The following is a 22,927-nucleotide window of genomic DNA, read 5'->3' as shown; positions in this document are numbered from 1 at the left end:
GTTAGCAATGGGCCAACTGTGTAGATATGGCTGGCTGGCAAATATCAGAAGGAATGTTAGGTAGATTTAATTCACAGTGGCCAGCTAGCACACTTTGTAGCACACTGGGAACTCCTATCTAGCACAACAGGTACAAGTGATGTGCTAAAGTCCAGCTGTTGTCAACAGCCCTGGGTCACCCTACAGCACTTTGGGTAATATGTGAGAACCAATCTATGCCTGAAGTAGAATGAGGGGGTAGACTGGAGTGGTAGAATTCTAGGATGAACAGATGAGATGTCTTATGTTTGAATCTCCCTGTGTGTGTTCTGAATTGTTTTGAGTGGTCTGAAAGTTTATAATGGTGTGATTATATTGTTTTATTTATAACTAGCAGCCACATGCCCAACATTGCTTGGAAAACTAAGAAACCCCCAACACGCCCCAAATCAGTACTGTCTTGAAAGGTTCAGCCTGTCATCTTCATTCAAAATGGGGTCCATTTGTATCCAAACTTAAGACAGAAACCTGCTCTTGATCTCAGGAACCATTATGCAAAATTTGGTTACAAGTATCTTAAGAGTTGCCTAAATGCATAGGGAACAGACAAACAAACTTGCAAAATATATAGTAGATCATGGTTGGATACCCTGCGAAAAGCGGGATAAGTAACAACCACCACCACCTTTTGGAAGGTGGCTGGGGCAATCCAGTCAGATGGGTGAGGTACAAATAAAAAAACAATTATTAATAGTATGTTTAATTTAGTATTCATAACATTTTTCCTGATATTTACTATATGTCAGGATATTTTTTTAAGGGCGCAGTCCCATACTCACCTGAAAATGAGCCCCACTGATCTCAGTAAGGCTTACTTCCATGCAGACATATATAACATGGTAGAGTAAATAAGTGTGCATTTTTTAAAAAAATGCAAACTCCCACCTACAGTTTTTTTAGGTGGTGCAGTCCAGAATTCTACTGCCTCAGGCTACCAGCTCATTCTGTGTAATGTGCAGGTTGGTCAGGGAAATCACATGACAAGGCAGTCTCTGGATGTTGTTGGACTACAACTCCCATCATTCCTGACCAGTGGTCATGCTGGCAGGGGCTGATGGGAGTTAGAGTCTACCAGCAGCAGGAGGCTGTCAGGTTTCCTACCCCTGGCTTAAACCTTTAATAGGATAGGTTTGTTACCGTATGTTGTTAGAGGGTTGGATCTCAACCCCCACCCCAATATCAATACCTGGGGGATAAAGTTCAGGCCTCCACTGCTAGAGAGGAATGCGGCTGAAGCTAGGGGCAGAAAACTGGCATGGGGTCCCAAAATGCTTTTTTTGGGGGGGGGGGTGTAGAGCTGTGTGACAGCCACAGATCGCTGGCTGGAGACATGGGGAGAGAAAGACTGTAGAGAGATCCAGTCTCTTCCTGTGAGTTTAAAAAACAAACAACAACAGCAACAGCAAACCACAGTTACCTTGCTCTTTGCAGACAAGTGCACTAGGGATAAAATAACCCCAGAAATGATGCCTATCTTTGCACTAAGATTTAGTCCAAAATTATTTCTGTCCACCCTTAGCTGAGAAATAAACCTGTCTGAAGAAAGGCATGTATAATAATAATAAAAAATTGCTGATGCAAGCTCAGCCATAGCAGTGCGAACAAGCTGCTAAAATACTTGGCAAATCCTGTTACTCAGAGATAAAGACAGCTTTGGGTTCTCTTGTAAAAAGAAGGGAATGGCTCCTCCATAATTCTTCATAGCTATGATTTGCTGCTTGCAAATAGTTAAAGGGTCTTTATCTTGCTCCTTCTCCCCCTAGAGAACCAACAATGCCAAATGTGCAAAAGTACAAGGTGATTTTTTTTTTAAAGGGCTCATAATGAAATGGCATGAAAAAAACCCCAAAATTACTTGCAAGCCTACGGAAATTATGAAGCACCAAGCATGGTCTTTCTTAATGTTAAGTGTGAACTTTCATTGCCTTCCGTGGAAAATGGGATTTAAAAATAGTATTAAACAAGTTTCTAACAGTCTCCCAAGTTTGTTTGGAAACTGGCTCTTGCTGATGAAAAGGCTTTTTTGAACATGAACAGACTCCCAGAAGATTGTTTAATCTTCACACTTTTGCCACCTGACAGTCTATGCCCAGCTTCAACAATACTTGATAATCCGGTGGGGATGAGACGAAAAGTCTTGTATCACAGAGAACAAATGTGATTTAAGAAGCTTAGCAGCTGAAAGGTTGTGAATTATCTTAGGGCTAGAGAGCGAAGAGGGAAACTTACTAGGTGACTCTTAACGGGCTCTCAGGTGATGTTCCTCCACCATCCTTCTGCGGCAAAGCTGAACACCGACGGAATCGAAAGCAACTGTTTGCATTTAAGGCAAAATGTTGGCACTCACATCCACCAACGCTATGCCAACTCATTCCCAGCTTATGGACAGTGAGAATTAATGGGACATAAATTTGTCAATGCAAGTATGCCAATTTGAAACCTAGGTTTGAATTTTTTAAAAAATGGGAAATGTTTGAATTTGAAATTTATTATTTTTAAAATTGTCGTTTATGGGTGGACTTAAGTGCCACACTATTACAAATACTCTGCGTAAGCATATCGGCTTTCCAGACTGAATGATGCTCCCCTATCTTGCTCAGTTTTAGGGGTTTTCCTGACCCCCCCCCCCGCAAGCCAACTGTGGTTGGCACAGAGAGAGGGGGGAAAGCCCTTTTGCACAAGCAGAAGCCCTTGCACGGGGCTTCCGCTTGATGGGGTTCATTAGGCAAATTCCATCCATGTTTCTAGAAAAAAACCAATCCGTGAACAGAGTTCAGAAATATGGTAACCAAACTGATCACAGGGCTGGAGAGACTTGAAAGGCTGGAACGTATTGGAGGTTTTTCACTTAGAGAAAAGGCTGAGAAAGAGGAGACCAGAGAGGTAAAGGTAAAGGGACCCCTGACCATTAGGTCCAGGCGTGACCGACTCTGGGGTTGCGGCGCTCATCTCGCTTTACTGGCCGAGGGAGCCGGCATACAGCTTCTGGGTCATGTGGCCAGCATGATTAAGCTGCTTCTGGCGAACCAGAGCAGTGCACGGAAACGCCATTTACCTTCCCGCCAGAGCGGTACTTATTTGTCTACTTGCACTTTTGACGTGCTTTCGAACTGCTAGGTTGGCAGGAGCAGGGACCGAGCAACGGGAGCTCACCCCGTTGCGGGGATTCGTACCGCCGACCTTCTGATTGGCAAGTCCTAGGCACTGTGGTTTAACCCACAGCGCCACCCGCATCCCGCGGAGACCAGATAGAGGTGACTAAAATTAAGCACGATACAGAGAAAGTGTGGTACAATACGCAATAACTAAAACTTGGAGCCATCCAGCGAATGTGGAAAGATTCGTCATTAAAACGGTTGGGGCATATTTGGATCCTCTGGCTCAGGCAGTGAAAGGTCTTGGAGCTTCTCTGGTTAACTGGGCATACTCATTTCAGGCAGAGAACAGAGGATTGTAAACAGGAGCACACAACTCTGTCCTCCCAACAGCTTCTCACCACTCATCAATATCTGCTGCCTGAGGTGATTGCTGCACCCTGCCTAATGGTAGGGTCAGTCCTGCAGCATGCCAGAACCTCAGGTGCTTTAAGTAGCAGGGTCCGCCCCCCCAGGGGAAAAACTAGGCTTTATTTCACCTGGGTCAGAGACCCAGTTTGGCACATGCCACCATGGGCAGAGGGGGCAGCTGCCCTCCCCAAATCAAGTAACTAAATAAAAATACTGAACTGACCAATTGTGTCGCAGATAGCTTGTTTTTGCCCCCACCCAGCATAAAGCCTCCCCCCTAAAATAAATCCTGTCCCCCCCACATCTGTGTACACCCACATAGAGGCTGGGAGCCTCAGTGGTACCCTTCTGTGGCGTCACCCGAGCAAAAAAATCCAGCTAGTCCCCTTGTAGCTATGGCACTGGGTCCCCCCACCCCAAGGACATCCTGATGACAAGAGACGGAAGCTGGTGTTTCCTTTCTGCATTGGTTCTCCACTTCCCAGGACTACTAATTCTTGGAAGCCATGTTGAAAATCAACCAAGAACAATGGGGACAGGGATTTGTTGCAGTTTGGGGCCAGCTCCCCACAATGGTTTCTTCAGGCTTGTCCTCTGTGACCATTGCCACCAATTATACTGAGCCGCTCAGTATTGTCTACACCAGGCTGCCCCAAACTCGGCCCTCCAGATGTTTTGGGACTACAACTCCCATCATCCCTAGCTAACAGGACCAGTGGTCAGGGATGATGGGTACTGTAGTCCCAAAAACACCTGGAGGGCCGAGTTTGGGGATGCCTGGTCTAGACACTGACTGGTAGTAGCTCTGTAGGGGCAAATTGAACCCATGACCTTCTGTGATCAAAGCAGGAGCTGTTCCTCTGAGCTACAGCATACTGCTCCGTTGTATGCAAAACTCTCCCCCCCCTGCACCCTGTCCTTCCCCCCTCCCTGCCCTTCATCCTTGGCTTTGACCCGACACCTCACCTCTCGGCTGTGCTTGCAATTTAAAGCAATCGGCTGCCCAGAGAGCCCGAGGCTAGAACCTTAGAGCAATCGTGTTCTGAGCGAAATCCAAACCATATTAATTCATATACCGCCAGCACATGTCTTCACACTTACAGTATGGGGCTGAGTCATAAATAAGTCACTGTGTTAACAAGACACATTTGCTCACGTTTCATCGGAAACCATTAAACGGTGACCTACTTACACTAACCTTGCCATTAACCATTGAGAAGGCCTCTCCGTCTTCTGTGTGGGGCCTTGTTGCTATTACGCATGAAACAGGTCCAGGTCGTGCTACAGACCCTCTCTTGCTCCTAAATCAGTGGCAGTCCAGAGGTTCAGGCAGCAGCATTTCCCAGTCTTATTTGGAGATGCTGAAGATTGAACCCAGATGCACTGCCACTGAGATATAGTCTTCCTCCTGCTTCATCAACCTCTGCGGAGGAAAAATAGAATAATAGGAGCCCTGCCATGTTTGAGAGGAGCTCGTGCCCCCCACCCTGGTCACCCCACCACTGTTACTATGCTTCTGGCCAGGGCCAGATTTAGGTTTGATGAGACCCTAAGCTATTGAAGGTAATGGGGCCCTTTATATGTCCAGCTGCCCTTTGTCAACAACAAATTGCTGCTGTTTTTTGTGTTGAATATATACCGTATGCTATAATTTATGGACCTAATAGGTATCTAAGGCCATTTGCCACTGTTGCTGTATGTAGATTTTGTTTTATATCTCATATTTTGGAAATGTACATCCAGGCTTTTTCTTCCTTTAATTTTTTTTGGGGGCCCCCAAGAGAGTGGGGCCCTAAGCTATAGCTTGTTTAGCTTATACGTACTGCCCATGGCTGCCTCACACCTTCTTCGCCTTCCCCACTTTCTCCCCCTCCCATATTGCCCTGATCCCTCAATTTTCAGGTGGCAGCAGGGAAGTGTTGGTTTAGCTCCTCTTCCTTTTCTTTTAAGGACCATACAGTGGTGCCCCGCAAGACGAATGCCTCGCAAGACGGAAAACTCGCTAGACGAAAGAGTTTTCCGTTTTGGAGGTGCTTCGCAAAACGAATTTCCTATGGGCTTGCTTCGCAAGACGACAATGTATTGCGAGTTCCTGCTGGGTTTTTTCCTTTCCCCCCTTTTTTCTAAGACGCTAAGCCGCTTATCAGCTGATCCGATCAGCAGATAAGCCGCTAATAGCGCTAATCCGCTAATCCGTCAATGGGCTTGCTTCGCAAGACGAAAAAACCGCTAGACGAAGAGAATCACAGAACGGATTCTTTTCGTCTTGCGAGGCACCACTGTATTCCTTCCGCATGAACCAACCTGGACCCAGCATTCACCATCTGGGGCCCTTCTCTGTGATCTTCCACCAAGGGAGGTGCAGAGGGTGACAAGATCCGAATGGGTCTTTTTAGTGGTGGCTCCTCACTTCTGGAATGCTGTCAACAGGGAGGCATGTCTGGCACTATCTATCTATTTTTAGGCACAAGACAAAAAAAATAATCTATGTTTCTTTTTACCCAGATTTTTGGCCCTTAATTCAGACCTCTTGCTTGCTTGTCTTTTAGTGGTTTGTGTTGTATTACCTTTATATGTATTTGTGCATTATGAATGTGGTTTTAGGTTTTCATTTTGTGTTGATTTTTTTAATATTGGTTTTAATGTTTGTATCATTATTGTAAGTCATACCGCATCTACACCAGCGCATTACAATTGCTGCAACAAGCAGAAAAGCCATTAAGTGGTCAGGCAAGACCCTCAGCAATTTTCAACTGGTCTGTGGGTAACAAATCTAGACAATAAGTGATTTCAGACAGCCGGTCTGTTCAAAAACGCTTCTTGACTAATTTTGCTACTTTTGGACTTGCGAAGATGATGAAATATTTCAAGAAGGGGCTGTTTTATGACATCAAAGAAAGATAAACACACATTTCCTGTGCTTCTGTCAGGTGTGGTGGGACAATAATTGGGTAGCAGATACTGGCAGGCAGCAATCTCAGATAGTTCACATGTCCAAACACAGAATAGTTGGACAGACTGGTGGTGTGAAAGTGCCATATTTCAGAATCTGTTACTCCTCTGTCCTTTCCCTCCATTTTCCTGCCAGGAGTGGAAGAGGCAGATGTCATATGTCTTAGTTGTTGTTTAGTTGTGTCTGATTTTTCGTGACCCCCTGGACCAGAGCATGTCAGGCACTCCTGTCTTCCACTGCCTCCCGCAGTTTGGTCAAACTCTTGCTGGTAGCTTCAAGAACACTGTCCAACCATCTCGTCCTCTGTCGTCCCCTTCTCCTTGTGCCCTCCATCTTTCCAAACATCAGGGTCTTTTCCAGGGAGTCTTCTCTTCTCATGAGGTGGCCAAAGTTTTGGAGCCTCAGCTTCAGGATCTGTCCTTCCAGTGAGCACTCAGGGCTGATTTCCTTAAGAATGGATAGGTCTGATCTTATGTCTTAGTTACTGACTGATAAAGTCTACAATGCCTACATGTCAGTATCTTTCATAGGAACATAGGAAGCTGCCTTATAGTAAGACCATTGGTCCATCAAGCTCATTATTTTCTACCATTGTTTTCTGACATCAGCTCTCTAGGATTTCAGGGAGAAGACATTTGGAGATGATGATGATGATGATGATGAAGAAGAAGAAGAAGAAGAAGAAGAAGAAGAAATTATTTATACCCCGCCCATCTTGCTGGGCTTCCCCAGCCACTCTGGGCAGCTTCCAACAAATTATTAAAATACAGTAATGCATCAAACATTAAAAGCTTCCCTAACCAGGGCTGCCTTCAGATGTCTTCTAAAAGTCTGGTAGTTGTTGTTCTTTTTGACATCTGGTGGGAGGGTGTTCCACAGGGTGGGTGCCACTATGGAGAAGTCCCTCTGCCTGGTTCCCTGTAACTTGGCTCCTCGCAGTGAGGGAACCGCCAGAAGGCGCTTGGTGCTAGACCTCAGTGTCCGGGCTGAACGATGGGGGTGGAGACACTCCTTCAGGTATACTAGACCAAATGCTGTGGATTGAACCTGATATCTTTGGCATGCAGAGCAGCTGTTACACCACTGACCTAGTTGAATCTCAGCAGGGTGACAGAGTGAACTTGTGCTCTACAACTGAGCTATGACCAGGGCCACTGTATATATTTATTTATCATGATTTATATACTACTTAATCACCAAAAATCTCTAATCCATCTACATAATGGATGGATGGTGACCAACAGATGGAGGTTGAATCCTGACAGGACAGAAGTACTGTTTTGGGGGGAGGCGGGTGGATGAGGAGGATTCCCTGGTCCTGAGTGGGGTAACTGTGCCTCTGAAGGACCAGGTGCGCAGCCTGGGAGTCATTTTGGACTCACAGCTGTCCATGGAGGCGCAGGTCACTTCTGTGTCCAGGGCAGCTGTCTACCAGCTCTACCTGGAACACAGGCTGAGACCCTATCTGCCCGTGGATTTTCTGGCATTCACCAATAGCTAGGCAATAGCATTCTATTCCAGTGCAGTTTCTGAACAGTCTTCAGGGCTACGTGGAGAACATATTTCAAGGTTTGCCAACATTTTTAGGCCCATGGGCATATATGGATTTTGGGAGGGATGCCATGCACACTGCCCCTTCTGGCCATTTCCCCTCCCCCCAATTAACCCCCTCCCCTTCCTAAGAGGCAGGAAGAGGGAAAGTGTGTCTGCAGAGTTTGGTTTTCCAAGGTTTCTGGGTAAAAGCCAGATGCAGTAGAATTCAACTGAGCCTTGAAAAGCCCAGAGGTTGAGGGAATAGGGAAAGCGGGTCACTTTTCCTCAACTTTCTCCTTCAGTCCTATCTAATTTTCGAGAGAGAAAAGTAACCAATTTCACCCATCTAATGATGAGTGAGTGGTAAGGAGTGCTGACCCCTGTACTATTTCATCACACGGGTAACCATCTCTCACGAAATACGGTTGTCAACTGAAAGCGGATGCCTTCTTCCCCTGCCGCCGTGTCTACAAAATTCAGGGTTTTAATTCTATCTCTGTTTAAAATGGAACTGCCAGATCTAGGCTTTAGATCCACCGACGCATCTGCACCACAAATTAAGAATGAATATTTAAAAAGCCACTCTAGATGCTTCCTGTGAAACCATAAAGGCCATCAGAGGATCGTGAATGATTCATTACTATCCTTGTCATATTTCTAATCTCTTGCCCTCCAAATACACAACTGCAGTCACGCCAGTAACCCCGTCTTAAGTATACAGTTTTTTCCTACTTTTCTTGAAGTCAAAAGTCTGAATTGTATTGCACTGTTAAAAGAACCTTAGTTCCCCCTTTGCACCACAACAGGAAAAATTCTGTGTGTCTTATTCTAATACATATTGAACTTAGCCCCCCAGTTATGTGTGGAGAAAGCTTTGTGTACGCAGTGGGGTTTCTGACTTTTTATTTCTGTTACTGTTGGTACTGCTTGTTGTTGTTTAGTTGTTTAGTTGTGTCCGACTCTTCGTGACCCCATGGTCCAGAGCACGCCAGGCACTCCTGTCTTCCACTGCCTCCCACAGTTTAGTCAAACTCATGCTGGTAGCTTCGAGAACACTGTCCAACCATCTCGTCCTCTGTCGTCCCCTTCTCCTTATGCCCTCCATCTTTCCCAACATCAGGATCTTTTCCAAGGAGTCTTCTCTTCTCATGAGGTGGCCAAAGTATTGGAGCCTCAGCTTCATGATCTGTCCTTCCAGTGAGCACTCAGGGCTGATTTCCTGCAGAATGGATACATTTGATCTTCTTGCAGTCCATGGGACTCTCAAGAGTCTCCTCCAGCACCATAATTCAAAAGCATCAATTCTTCGGCGATCAGCCTTCTTTATGGTCCATCTCTCACTTCCATACATCATTACTGGGAAAACCATAGCTTTAACTATTTAAAGGCAATGTCCCTGCTTTTTAGGATGCTGTCTAGGTTTGTCATTGCTTTTCTCCCAAGAAGCAGGCGTCTTTTAATTTTGTGACTGCTGTCACCATCTGCTGTGATCATGGAGCCCAAGAAAGTAAAATCTCTCACTTCCTCCATTTCTTCCCCTTCTATTTGCCAGGAGGTGATGGACCCAGTGGCCATGATCTTAGTTTTTTTATGCTGAGCTTCAGACCATATTTTGCGCTCTCCTCTTAATTCCTCCTCATTGCTTTTGACAATTCCCCAAGGTTCAGGAGCAGCTTATGCTGCAGCGTGTGGAGCTGCTATTAGAAGGGGCAGGGAGAGATACCCCTCCCCACCAAAAAAGGTGCTAAAAAAGGACACCTCAGTGTCCGGTCAGAACGATGGGGGTGGAGACGCTCCTTCAGGTATACTGGGCCGAGAATGGTTTTTGTGCAAACAGTGAAGTCTCTGGAAGCAATTGGGTAAGGTGCTTTGGTGTCAGAGTTGGGCAGAGGAAACAGAAGAGGGAGTAGAAGAAGTCTGAGCAGTGGGACCCTAGAAAAGGAAAAATGGAAGAGGGACTAATCTAAGAGGATTTAGGTGGAGGCCAGAAAGAAAGGCAAACTGGGAGAGATAAATTGTCTGACTATGGTGCTGAGGGGAGTGTGGCTCAAACCAGAACTCTGGATCTTCCACCAGCCAATCAGATAAATCCCTAGAGGGCAAGGGTGTCCTCAAGGCTGCAGTGCTGGCCTGAGTGCTGTCAGTCAGATTACCGTCCATGCTGGCTGTTGGGAGTTGTAGTCCAACACCAGCTGGAGAGCCGTAAGTTTCCCCACATCCCTGCTATAAACCCTGTTCTTCCCAGTTTGGTCTGGCAGTCTGAACCGCTTTTCCTCATTAACTGCAGCTTGCCTTTATCTGGCTGGAAGTGTGGGGATGGGATTTAGCTTGCATTGGAGGCTGATCAGATAGGAGGTGATGGAGAAGACTGCCCTGCTACCACAATGGAGACCGCCCTTGGCAGATCCAAGGTTTTTGTCTCCTAATGATCCTCGGCACCCTTAAACTACAGTTCCCAGGATTCTTTGGGGCGGCGGCGGTGGGACACAGACCATGGCTGCTTAAAATGGCACAATAGTGCTTAAAATGTACAGGGCAGATGGAACTTTAGCAGCTCAGCTCAGTGGTAATAATAATAGTAATTATTATTATTATTATTATTTATACCCCGCCCTCCCCAGCCAAGACCAAAATACAACTAAAAAAACAAGATTAAAATACAACATTAAAACATTAAGATGCAGCCTCTTCACAGGAGGAGAAAGGAAAAAAGAAAGAGGGGGAGGGAATCAAATTGATTCTAAGCCAAGGGCCAGGTGGAACAACTCTGTCTTACAGGCCCTGCGAAAAGAAATCAGATCCTGCAGGGCCCTGGTCTCATGAGACAGAGCGTTCCACCAGGCCGGAGCCAGTGTTGAAAAGGCCCTGGCTCTGATTGAAGCTAATCTTACTTCCTTAGGGCCTGGGACCTGTAGGGTGTTGCTATTTATGGACCTTAAGGTCCTCCGTGGGGCATACCAAGAGAGGCGGTCCCGTAGGTACGAGGGTCCTAGGCTGTGAAGGGCTTTAAAGGTCAAAACCAGCACCTTAAATCTGACCCTGTACTCCACTGGGAGCCAGTGCAGCTGGAAAAGCACTGGGTGAATATGCTCCCATGGCAGAGACCCTGTGAGGAGCCTCGCTGCAGCATTCTGCACCCGCTGGAGTTTCTGGGACAGCTTCAAGGGCAGCCCTGTGTAGAGCGAATTACAGTAGTCAAGCCTGGAGATGACCGTCGCATGGATCACTGTGGCCAGGTCGGGGTGGGAAAGGTAAGGGACCAACTGCTTGATGTGGCGAAGGTGGAAAAATGTCGCCTTAGCTGTTGCTGTAACCTATGCCTCCATGGAAAAGGAGGTGTCAAGGATTACACCCAAACTCTTAACGGAAGGCAATGGCACTAATTGGGCCCCCGCAAGAGAAGGGAGTTGGTCCCTCATCCCCGTGCCATCCCAACCCAGCCATAGGATCTCTGTCTTCGAAGGATTTAGTTTCAATTGGCTCCCACAAAACCATCCAGCCACAGCTTCCAAACATCTGGTCAGTGTGCTTTGCCCACAGAAGGCCCCAGATTCAAATCCTGGCATCTCCTGGAAGAGACCCCCTGCCTGAAACCCTGGAGACTGGCTGCCAGTCAGTGTTGACAATGCTAAGCTAGATGAAGCATTGGTCTCCGTCTTGATATAAGGCTGCTTCTTAATGAGGTGGAAAAGATGGGAGACCCTGGAAAGCTGCTGCCCGTGCAGACAGTTCTGCGGTAAGTGGACAAATAACCCGACTGCATCATATTAAACAGGTGCAGCTGCAGGGAGGGCGAACGTGCATCTGTGGAAAGCCTTCTTGTCCCAACCTTGCAGCACACTCAGAAAATGAAAAACGGTGGCACTTCTGAGTCACTCCCATTTGCTAACATATTAAAATACACGCCGCTACAGCTATTTTCAACAGGGATCCATTATCGCTGTAGGTAGGCTGCTCTTCCCCCATTCAGCTGTGAAATTCTCTTTGTAAAAGAGGAGAGAGGAAAACAAGGTCCCAAATTGGCAACAGGTACTTGTCGCGCACACCTTTCCCTCCTGCTTTAATTAACAGCCTCGGCTTTGCAACCCAAGCGCCAAAGAGAAAGGGTGGCGGGGGGAAACTGCGGGGCTCTCTTCTCTTTGCAATTGTCTGGGGCAGCTTTTCAGAGGGCAGATCTCGGAGCACCGCGCGCCTCCTTCTCCTCCTCTGGAAGTTATTAATTTAAGCGCCGGGAAGGCGCGAGCCTTAAGTTCAGCTTGCACGGCTGCAAACGGCCTCCTGCAACTCCTCGTTGCTTTTGCACCGGCCCTCGATTTGCAGCCCGAGGGGCTACTCGGAGTTCACGCTGCTCTCGGGGGGGGGGGGGTAGCAAAGACACACATCCCGCCCCAAACAAAAGCAAGCAAACTCCAAACAAAACAGCCTTATCTGTGGGTGCTTAGCGCGCAGTTTCCTGCTGTCTCCTCCTAAATACCTGGAGAGGAAATAGCGCAAGGTAAACAGTGAGATGGCTCCACTTTGCACCATATAATTAGGGCTCTCTCCGTATCCAAGGGGGGGGGGCTGGCGGCGGGAGAAGGAGGAGGAGGAAGCGGACCACAATGTCGTCTGTCACTTTAAGGCGTCTCCAGAGACGGCGCAGCGGTGGATTCCAGACGTGGTTTAGATATCGCAGACGGGGCTTTTCCGTCTGGACATGCAAATAACACCTTCTCTGCCCGCCCCCCGGGGGGGGGCCCTTCCGCCAATCGAAAGTTCAGATCTTTCAGGTGGAAGGTTCTCCTCCCCCGCACCGCCGCCGCCGCCGCCCCCGCACGGGCAGCAAAGGGAACTAATCAGCACCGCCGGAGAATGGAAGGACTCAGCTGTCTGGATGCGGGGATTTTGCAAGCCACGTGGTCGAGGAGGGAGACAGCGGGGGGGGGGGCGTCTATAGAGGCAGACACAATTCATTACCCAGGCAATCAGAACGGTTGTAAAAAGAGGAGGGGGGGGGGTCTGCTAACCTCAGGTTGACCCGATGCTATCACAAAGGAACAAACAGCTTCCCTTTCTTTCTCTCTCTCTCTTTCCCTGCCCCACGACAGCCAGGCACGTTAAAGGGCCAGGCCGCAGCGATTTGCTTTTACGTGCATGCAGAAGCTGCATTCTCGCTTTTGTTTGCTCAGCAAGAGAGTGAGAAGGGGGAAGGCAATGATTTCCCCCCCCCCCAAAAAAAAAAGCTACGACGGTTTCCCAGCTGGCGCGTGAAGTTCAACGCACGGCTGGATCTTCTCGCCTTGCCTTTATTTAATTCGAAAGGGAACACCGCTGGCCTTCTTTTAATACGTCGATCTCTTTTCTCTCTTCAGGTGCACCACCAGCTACAAAAGAAGTCGGGGCTCCTGCGCCTTTAATGGTCTGTGTAGCATGGGGGGCTTTGCAGCAGGTGTCGTTTGCATGGCAAGGTAGACCTGGCGGAATCCCTTCTTCTGCAGAACTAACTGCTCAGGGTTCAGGAGCATTGCTCTCTTTTTGCATTTGGCCACGTTGCCCGCCCCCCCCCTCTCTCTCGTGTGTGTGCGTGCGCGCGCGCGCGCGCGCGTGTGTGTCAGAGAGAGTGAATGAGAGAATCACAAACATACACACCCCAGTAGTGCAGGTGACACCAGGAATACAATTGCACCAGTCTACCTACCATACTGATGGTCTAAGGGTCCTCCCCATTCAAAATGCATGACATTTCCATTTTATGTATGCATTTGAAAAAAATGTTTCATCCTGCCTTTCATCTCATAGGTTTCCATGTGAGATGCAACAGGATCAGGCCAATGACCCCCTCTAGCCCAGCATCCTGTTCTCACAGTAGCCAACCAGGAGATTCCTCCCCTGTGAAAGCTCAAGATCACTTTGCCCTTCTGCGCTCTGATGTTGGAGGCAGAGCATAGCCTATTCCCCCATAAATCTGCCTCATCCCAAATTGATGGCCTTCGCTGCCTCCTGTGGGAGTCTAGTTTAACTAAATTCTCCATCTCTCTCTCTCTGGTCTGTCTTGAATCCTCTCCAAAATTCAGCTTCGTTGGATATCCTCAAGTTCTTTCAATGCATTGTATGTGTGGGAACCCCCCCCCCCTTGTTAAAAAGCATTGTGTGAGGAGGTGATGTGGTATGAAAGGGAAGGGACTGTTACTGCTGAGGCATTTGCTCTGCAGGCAGAAGGGCATAGATTCAATCCCTTCCATCTCCGGTGAGAACAATCAGGTAGCTGGAGATGGTGGGGTGGGGTGGGGGGAACCCTGCTGGAGACCCTGGAGAGCTGCTTCTAGTCAAGGACTAAGTTAGATGGACAAATGGGTTACATGGACACACCTTGGAGGTTTTTAAGCAGAAGCTGAATGGCCATCTGTCATGGATGCTTTAGCTGAGATTCCTGCATTCCAGAGGGTTGGACTAGATGACCCTCAAGGTCCCTTCCAACTCTACAATTCTAGGATTCCATAACTAGCCTGACCCTGGTCTAAGCAGCTTCTCAAGCAGGGCAACCAGGAGGCAGGTAGCTTAATTTGTTAACAAAAGCCGCTCCTTGCAAATTAGTAAATTCAACGGCTCGTATTTGAGATCTATGTTTCTGGTGATATTTAATAGATATTAACACATGCACACACTTGGGCTTGAATGTTCTACATATTGCAGTTGGTAAAGAAGAAACCACTGCTTCCTCCCTCTGAAGCCCCACGTGGGGTATATTTTTATTTCATTGGCATTCTGCCTTGTATCGAGAGGTGCCAGGGATGGAACCGGGGACCCTGCACAGGCGAAGCAGCTTCTCTGCCACTGCGCAACATTCTTCCCTTGGATCCACCACGCCAGGCTCACAGTGATAGTCGCTGTTCCACCACCACCACCCCTCTCCATCCTCACTTAAGCCTCACATCAACAGACGGGTATTGAAATCCACCAAGTGGAAGCTGGATGGACTGGAGTTGACGAGAGAAGACAGCCAAGCCAAAATTTGCCTTGGAGCATCATCTGAACCCAGGATCCTCTGCTGCTTAACCATGACCTATAACCACAGGACAAGCCTTAGCTGCAGAGCATGGTTAAGACCTGAAGAAGAAGAAGAGGAGTTTGGATTTGATATCCCGCTTTATCACTACCCGAAGGAGTCTCAAAGCAGCTAACAATCTCCTTTTCCCTTCCTCCCCCACAACAAACACTCTGTGAGGTGAGTGGGGCTGAGAGACTTCAGAGAAGTGTGACTAGCCCAAGGTCACCCAGGCTGGATCCGCTGCCCCTCCCAGATGTTCGGAGCCTGCTGCCCTGAGGCTGCTGCCTCTCATGGCCACATGGGTGGGCCGGCCCTGGCTGCCACGCTGGCCTAAGAAGCCTGCGGAAGGAGCAAAGCAACTGAAATCTCCTTGGAAGCCAGTGTGTTGTACCAAGCCTTGATTTGGCTTGGTGTGACATGTGAACGCAGCCATTCTGTGATGGCCACCTTCCCATCTTTCTTTTTTTGAAATCGTTTTTATTTTATTTTACAAGTGTAAAGTATTCAGCCCTCCAGATGTTTTGAGACTACATTTCCCATCATCTCTCACCACTGGTCCTGCTAGCTAGGGATCATGGGAGTTGTAGGCCAAAAACATCTGGAGGGCCGAGTTTGAGGAAGCCTGAGTTATAACAATACCAGATACATATCCATTTAAAGAGATTTCTATTAATCGCAGGACTTCCCACCATCCCCTTCCTGGGTCCTATAGTCAATATTTTCAACTGCATATTATTTCATAATCTATATTTTGTATCTGTCCATATTGTCCACAGTGTTTGTTACATTACAAGTGTTATTAGAATTCTGCTGATGTTTTCCCAGTAGTGAGGTATGGAAGTGAGAGCTGGACCATGAAGAAGGCTGATTGCTGAATAATTGATGCTTATGAATTATGGTGCTGGAGGAGACTCTTGAGAGTCCCATGGACTGCAAGAAGATCAAACCTATCCATTCTGAAGGAAATTAGCCCTGAATGTTCACTGGAAGGACAGATCCTGAAGCTGAGGCTTCAATACTTTGGCCACCTCATGAGAAGAGAAGACTTCCTGGAAAAGACCCTGATGTTGGGAAAGATGGAGGGCACAAGGAGAAGGGGACGACGGAGGACAAGATGGTTGGACAGTGTTCTTGAAGCTACGAACATTAGTTTGACCAAGCTGCGGAGGCAGTGGAAGACAGGAGTGCCTGGTGTGCTCTGGTCCATGGGGTCACGAAGAATCGGACATGACTAAACGACTAAACAACATCAATGCTTTCATCTGCTTACAGTGGTCTCCTAAATAAATAATAACTTTCCCCCATTCTTTCTTACAGTTTTTGTCTTCTTGGTTCCTGAGCTTTCCGGCATAGTCCAACAGCTTGGTTTGCTATTCCTCTCTGGTAGGGACTCTTCCTTCTTTCCATCTCTGGCCTAGTAGCATCCGTGCGGCTGTTGTTGCGGCTGTTGTTGCATATATAAAAAGTCTTTTCTGCTCCTTTGGGATGTCAGTACCAAAAATTCCTAATAAAAAGGCTTCTGGTTGTTGTTTTTACAAAAGTTATTTTAAACATCTTTTTCAATGCATTATATATCATTTCCCAGAAGGCTTTTATTACCTTACACAACCACCACATATGATAAAAGGTACCTTCTTTTTCTTTACATTTCCAGTAGGTATTTGTACTTGTTTTATACATTTTATGCCTTTCCCAGTCTGAAAGCTGAGTAAAGGTAAAGGGACCCCTGACCATTAGGTTCAGTCGTGGCCGACTCCGGGGTTGCGGCGCTCATCTCGCTTTATTGGCTGAGGGAGCTGGCGTACAGCTTCCGGGTCATGTGGCCAGCATGACTAAGCAGCTTCTGGCGAACCAGAGCAGTGCATGGAAACGCTGTTTACCTTTCCGCCAGAGTGGTACCTATTTATCTACTTGCACTTTGATGTGCTTTTGAACTGCTAGGTTGGCAAGAGCAGGGACCGAGCAACGGGAGCTCACCCCATCGCGGGGATTCGAACCGCCGACCTTCTGATCGGCAAGTCCTAGGCTCTGTGGTTTAACCCACAGCACCACTATGCCCCAAATCCCTCGCCCAGTGGCCACCCTCCCATGTTTTCTGTTGCTTCCCCCTTGTCCTTTAAATCATCTAGCCTTCCTTCCTTTGCCCTTGCTTGCACCTGCATATATCCTGCCAGCATATGCCGTGTGTATTGGATAGGAAGTTTTGCCCTGACAACTTTGTCTGCTGTTCTTTGGTATGCACTTTCCAATATTTAAATCCAATATTTAAATATTTTTCTACGAAGAGCAGTAAAATTAGCAGCATATGATTCCCCCACTAAACGTCAGGCTAAGCTGCTGCCATAAATCTCTCATCATGCTGGTTTGGGAGACGGGGGGAAAAGCCTAATATTTCATTGGGAACATTTGGTTAATGTGCTTTGCCATTTTCTCAGAAACATCGAGAGATAAATAACTGTCTTTAATTTTACTGGTTGTGTAGGATGAATTGACCGAAATGTCAAGCTTGGGGAGTGGGGAACAAGCATTGCATTGTATATAAGCATATGTATTTAAAAATGAAGATAGCTCTGCTGAATCAAAGTGGTTTCAGGATATCAGCAAATCCTTATTGTAAATAATGCATTCCAAAACGGGTGCTTTTAGGATATAATAAAAGAGGCAATGTCTTATGGACTTGAATAAAATCACAGGTAATTTTAATGGCAACCTCAGGCTGGATTGTCGGAATTCTACAGCAATGGTACAAAAGTCATCTTTTTAGAGACGGCACTATCATAGAGTAGAGGTGATCACCTTGCATGGTGGATGCTAGAGGGCAAGGACTTGCAGCAAAGAGCTGTGGGTGCCATCTGTGGGTGCCCTGCACACCCTAATTTAATCTGCTGCTCTCTCTGGGATGGTGGGGGGAAAACACTGTCCCATCACCAATGTTGGAAGTAAGACTTTACTGTCAGTCTGGTGAACATCTGGATGTGGAATTGGGGTGCAGGTGGGGAGCACTGTCTTCTGTCGGGCAGCAAAATATCTTGAGCATTCTCAAATCCTTTCAAAGTCACATTGCAATAAACTTTTTTTTTAAAAAAATGTATTTTTATTAAAGATTTTCTTGATTTACAAAAGTGTGCAATGTCTCTCTCGTATTTTTCCCCCCATGCAACATTTTTACAAATCAGTTTCATTTGTTGAGACATTAGGAAGAAAAGGGGGAAAGAGGTGTGGGGGGGAGATGGGGGGTTGGGGTCTGGTGACGATGTTTCTATTTTACTTAATATATGTAGGGTTTTTGAATCAAGGACTTGGGTTGAAGGCCTCACCCCACTATTTCTTAGAACGTTTTTTTCCCTTCCTGGCTTTTGTTTAGTTTAAATCATCTTCAAATAACAAGTGATTGTTTTTCAAGGATGAGGAGAGCTCGCAGAGCGGTGGGGGATAGTTTCAGAAGGCAAACATTCATCTGGTTTAAAAAAAAATAATTAAAAAATTATAGCATTGTCTGAGGCCAGAAGGCTTTACTTCTGGAAATCTCTTTTTGTATATTTGATACAGCTAATACATTGCCAATGTTTCCAAGGAAACGAATATGCTCCTACACTCTCTCAGAGCCAATGTTAAAACAATTCAGAACTTAATCCCAAGTTCTGTTTTTTTTTTGGGGGGGGGGTGTTTCACCATACACGTAATTAACATAACAATTCTGACAATTTATTTATTGTTTGTTTATAAACAATAAACCTGAGGTAAACCTGAGGCCAGCACTTGCTATTTACAATGTAGGTAAATCTATTTTCCAAGCAATTGGGTGGGTTGGGGTAGTCTTGATATGAAATAATTGTGATAAATCTGTTATATCTATTATTCATTTGCTCATATTACTCAGCCATTTGCTCATACTGAGATTTAAACAGATGACTATATCATAGAATGGTAGAACTTTAGAGTTGGAAGGGACCCTGAGGGTCCAACCCTCTGCAATGCAAGAATCTTTTTGCCAATATGGGGCTCAAACTCACAACTCTGAGATGAAGAGTCTCCTGCTCTAGTGATGTGGGTAAAATATATCTTAAACTGGTGGTTCTTAACCATGGACAGGCTTCAGAGGGTCTGTGAACTGTGGACACAAACACACACTCACATCATCCTGTTACTTTGAAAATTGTGACCAAAAAAAATCTGGTAAGGGGGTCCATAGCTTTCATCAGATTCTCAAAGGATTTTCCCAACATGTTTAATTAGAGAAAAATCATTACTGACATTTGTTAAGGATTGGAATTTTTTATATGGACTTTTTGCATGAAAGAAAATGAACTGGTAATATCAGGATTTGAAGATTGAAATGATACTGGTTTATAGATGATAGAATGGTTGGATTTTAAGGAATGAATATTATATGTAGCTGCAGAACAGAGAATTGGAAGTCCTTTTACTCCTTTCAATTTTTCTTTAGTTCTTTTCTTTCCCTTTTCTCTCCCTCTCTCTTTTTCTGGTCTTTTCTTCTCTCTGACTTTGTTCTTTTTTTTTAAGAGCTGTTTTATCTTAGTTTATTATTAAAAAGATACTTTGTAATGGGTTTGTATTTTTGTATAGCTATGAATAAGTATCTATCCAGTGCTTTTTTTCTAAAAAAAATGTTTAGGGGTACTCTTATTTTGACTTAAGAAAATCACCATTTTATAGTTCAAACCAGGAAAAATAAATACAGTAAATGGACAAAAGTGCAAAGATTCACAAAATGTTTAGGGGTATGCGTACCCCTGTATCCCCCCAGAAAAAAGCACCCTGTCTGTCTGTCTATCTTTAAAGATTCTCAAAGGGATCCATGACAAAAATGGGTTTAAAATTATTCACAGCAGAAATATTACTGAGAAGTTTGGTGCACACATAGATTGGTCTGACTCAACTTACAAACATCCTTACTAAGCCCAGCCTAGCACCCATGTACTGTAGCCCATTTGGGACTGAATATACCTGGTTTTGGTGCTTGCAGGAGAATGCAAAAATGGCGAAGTGATGTAGGAGCTGGCAGGCCTTTACAAATGGGCAGGGAAGTGCTTCTGGCAGGGATGGAGAACTATTTTCATCCAGAGGGCCACATTTAATTTTGGGCAGCCTTCTAAGGGCCACATGCCATTGGTGCGCAGGGGCAAAAGTGAGTAGAGCAAAAAATGATCCCTCCTCCCCTTTCTGCATGAGGCTAATTTCTACACACAGTCTCTCACCCCTCTCTATTTACTCTCCGGGCAAGCAAAGGTGCTCATCACAGTTCAAAGGACACACCCCTGTCAGGGAAGAAGACTCAGCCTAGCGAGGGATGTGGACTGGGAAGAGTTCTGAGGTCCAGAGGGAGAAGCCAGGGAGGCAGCTGTTAAGTTGTGGGTGAACATATCAGAGGACACTGCAATTCTTCAAACAGCTCTTGTTTATTCAGAGGCCAGAACTGAACTGAACTGAACTGAAGAGCTCAGTCAGCCTGCTTATATAGAGCTCCAGAACAACGTAACTGTAGCAACTTTCTAAAACTATCCAATCACTGAATGTCACTTTCGATCCTTCATTTGCATACAAACTATCCAATCACTGAATGTCACTTTCGATCCTTCATTTGCATAACTATCTACAGTATCCCCCTGCTGGCCCAGGGTGAGAACTTCAGTACATAACAGCAGCATTTGGTTCCAGGCCTGAAGTCTCTCACCTCTGGCTTTTGGGGTGTGTGGGTGTGCAAGCCTGTGGTGCGGTTTCACGTAATTAGCACAAAAATAGAAGGGCAAGATGTGGCGAAAAGCAGCAATCTTATTCAACCTGTTTTCTTGTATGTATCGAAAGGGGCTCCAGTTGCACCTGTACCTGTTTATGATGTAGGCAGGTGGTTGCATGCAAGTCAACAGTATACAGTGAAATCACTGGCCCACAGGGACTGCTGGATACACACTGTGCAGGAGTGTCTCCATTCTGAAAAGCCACTGTGCTGAAGCTACAACTTTCCTGAGGTCTCTTGTTGAAAATGTTTGATCATGTTCCAGTGAGATGCAGGGGAAGTTAGTACAGGACAAATCTGTAGTAATGCAAGGCGCTTCCAGACTGGGTGTGATTCAGTACACATTGGCAAATTCAGGTGGAACAATTAAAGTGGATTTGGGCTCTTGCAGGGCAAACCTGCTCCTACCTCCCTTTAGACCAGGCATGGCCAAACTTGGCCCTCTGGCTGTTTTGGGACTACAACTCCCATCATCCCTAGCTAACAGGACCAGTGGTCAGGGATGGTAGGAATTGTAGTCCCAAAACAGCTGGAGGGCCAAGTTTGGCCATGCCTGCTTTAGACTATTTGTGGGAAGGAAAGTGATGGGGGAAATGTACCTGAAATGGTGGGATAACCAGTATTGGATGTGACATCATATAAACTCCATGCAAACAGATCAGAATGGCTTTTCAGTAAACAGCTGGTGCTATATAACCTCCCAGTGAACTTTGTTGCAAACATTTCAGGATTAATGCTCAACAAACAGGTAGTCTGGAAGCCCTGATTTTGCTTACCTGGGAGAGCTACTACAGGAGAGAACGTCGTCTTGAGGACCTTTTTTCTCTTTTTGGTAGTGCAAGCCAGGCTGTGATGGGATGATGTCTAACAGCTGCCTTCTCCTCTCCCCCCCCAGGGGACATCATTGTTACATCTGCTCCAGCTGTGAAGTTAAAACTCCAAAAGGGATATTAAAGGAATGAAATACATCATACTGAAGGTACCTGGGGGTTCTCCCCCTTCTCCTTTTGGGAATGCAGTTTGCAAAATTCTTTTCAACCATCTGCCTCACCAGTGCGGCGAAATATTTGAAATACATTCCAGTCCCCTAATGAACGTGAAGTAGTGGGCCTGCATCAGACAAGAAGGAGAAAATCTTTCTAATGAACAACAAATGCTGTCCAACTACTGTATTGCCTGGAGCAGTGGGATGATGGATGTAGGCAAAAAGAACGAGGTGTTTTCCATCGTAGGCCCGACTTCAGAGAGAGCACTTGCGGAATTAACCAAGGTAGTCTTACTTGGAATTCCAACAAAGAGCAGAATTGTATGAACTTTGGTGTCGGGGTGGGGTCTGTGGAGGAAAATGTACTGGGAAGAGCCCGGGCACAAAATCCTAGGGTCGATTCCATGGCATCTCCATGAACAATAAATCCCAGGTGGAAGTCAGGGAGGTGGGGGGAGCCAACTTAAATAAAAAGCTGCTACAAGTCAGAACAGACAACAGTGGGCAAACACAGGGCTTTATTATAACACACGGGCAGGTGGTTGCAGTCAAGCCTTCTAAGGGAGCAGGTAGAGGAGATCCTAACTGCTGCCTCTTGCCTTTGTTTCTGCTGTGTTTGCAACAGTGAGGTGACCTCACCGAGGAGCAAGCCTGGGCAGTGTGTATGGAGGTCCTGGGCTGCCCAGATGACAAGACTTGCTGATGTGGTCCAAAGGAAAGGAAAGCTATGCATTTGGCACCAGCTTGGCTGCAGGAGTTGTTGGAAGGAAGCATATAACAGCCATTAATGACTCTACTTCAGATAAGTCCAGGATCAGCAGAAATCCCCACATTCTGAGCTTTCTAGTCTTTGTAGAAGGGCTACAGGTGACCCAAGCAGGGTTGTCTCAACCCAACTCAACGGAAGCCTGGATAAACCTGAATTGCTGTGATTCAGTTTGGGATTCGGACTTTGGCTGAATCTGGTACACAGCCAGCTCTGATTTGAAAGGTTCAGTCCACAATCTTGGGTCAGGGACCGTGCTGAGGAGGGCTGCGCTGAGGAGGAATGATGGAAGCCTCCCCCTCCCCCTGCTCCTGATCAGGATCCTGAATCTTCCCAGGAGCAGGAGGACAGTATAGATTT

The 22,927-nt window shown here is 46.3% G+C and overlaps 1 protein-coding gene across 1 annotated transcript in view; it reads right to left on the bottom strand.

Moving 5' to 3' along the window:
• The window catches only part of PMEPA1 (prostate transmembrane protein, androgen induced 1), an 87,888-nt gene extending 82,924 nt beyond the window's left edge, over positions 1-4,964 (bottom strand). Inside the window, exon 1 of the mRNA XM_081196673.1 lies at positions 4,744-4,964. The gene's annotated coding sequence lies outside the window, so the exon portion shown is untranslated. The remainder of the gene's footprint in view (positions 1-4,743) is intronic.
• Positions 4,965-22,927: the final 17,963 nt, after the last annotated feature.

Source organism: Podarcis bocagei (genome assembly GCF_964188305.1).
Source record: "Podarcis bocagei genome assembly, chromosome: 5".
In the NCBI taxonomy this organism is placed as follows: domain Eukaryota; kingdom Metazoa; phylum Chordata; class Lepidosauria; order Squamata; family Lacertidae; genus Podarcis; species Podarcis bocagei.
The sequence above is the reverse complement of the archived record's forward strand: the minus strand, read 5'-3'. Positions and strand labels throughout refer to the sequence as shown.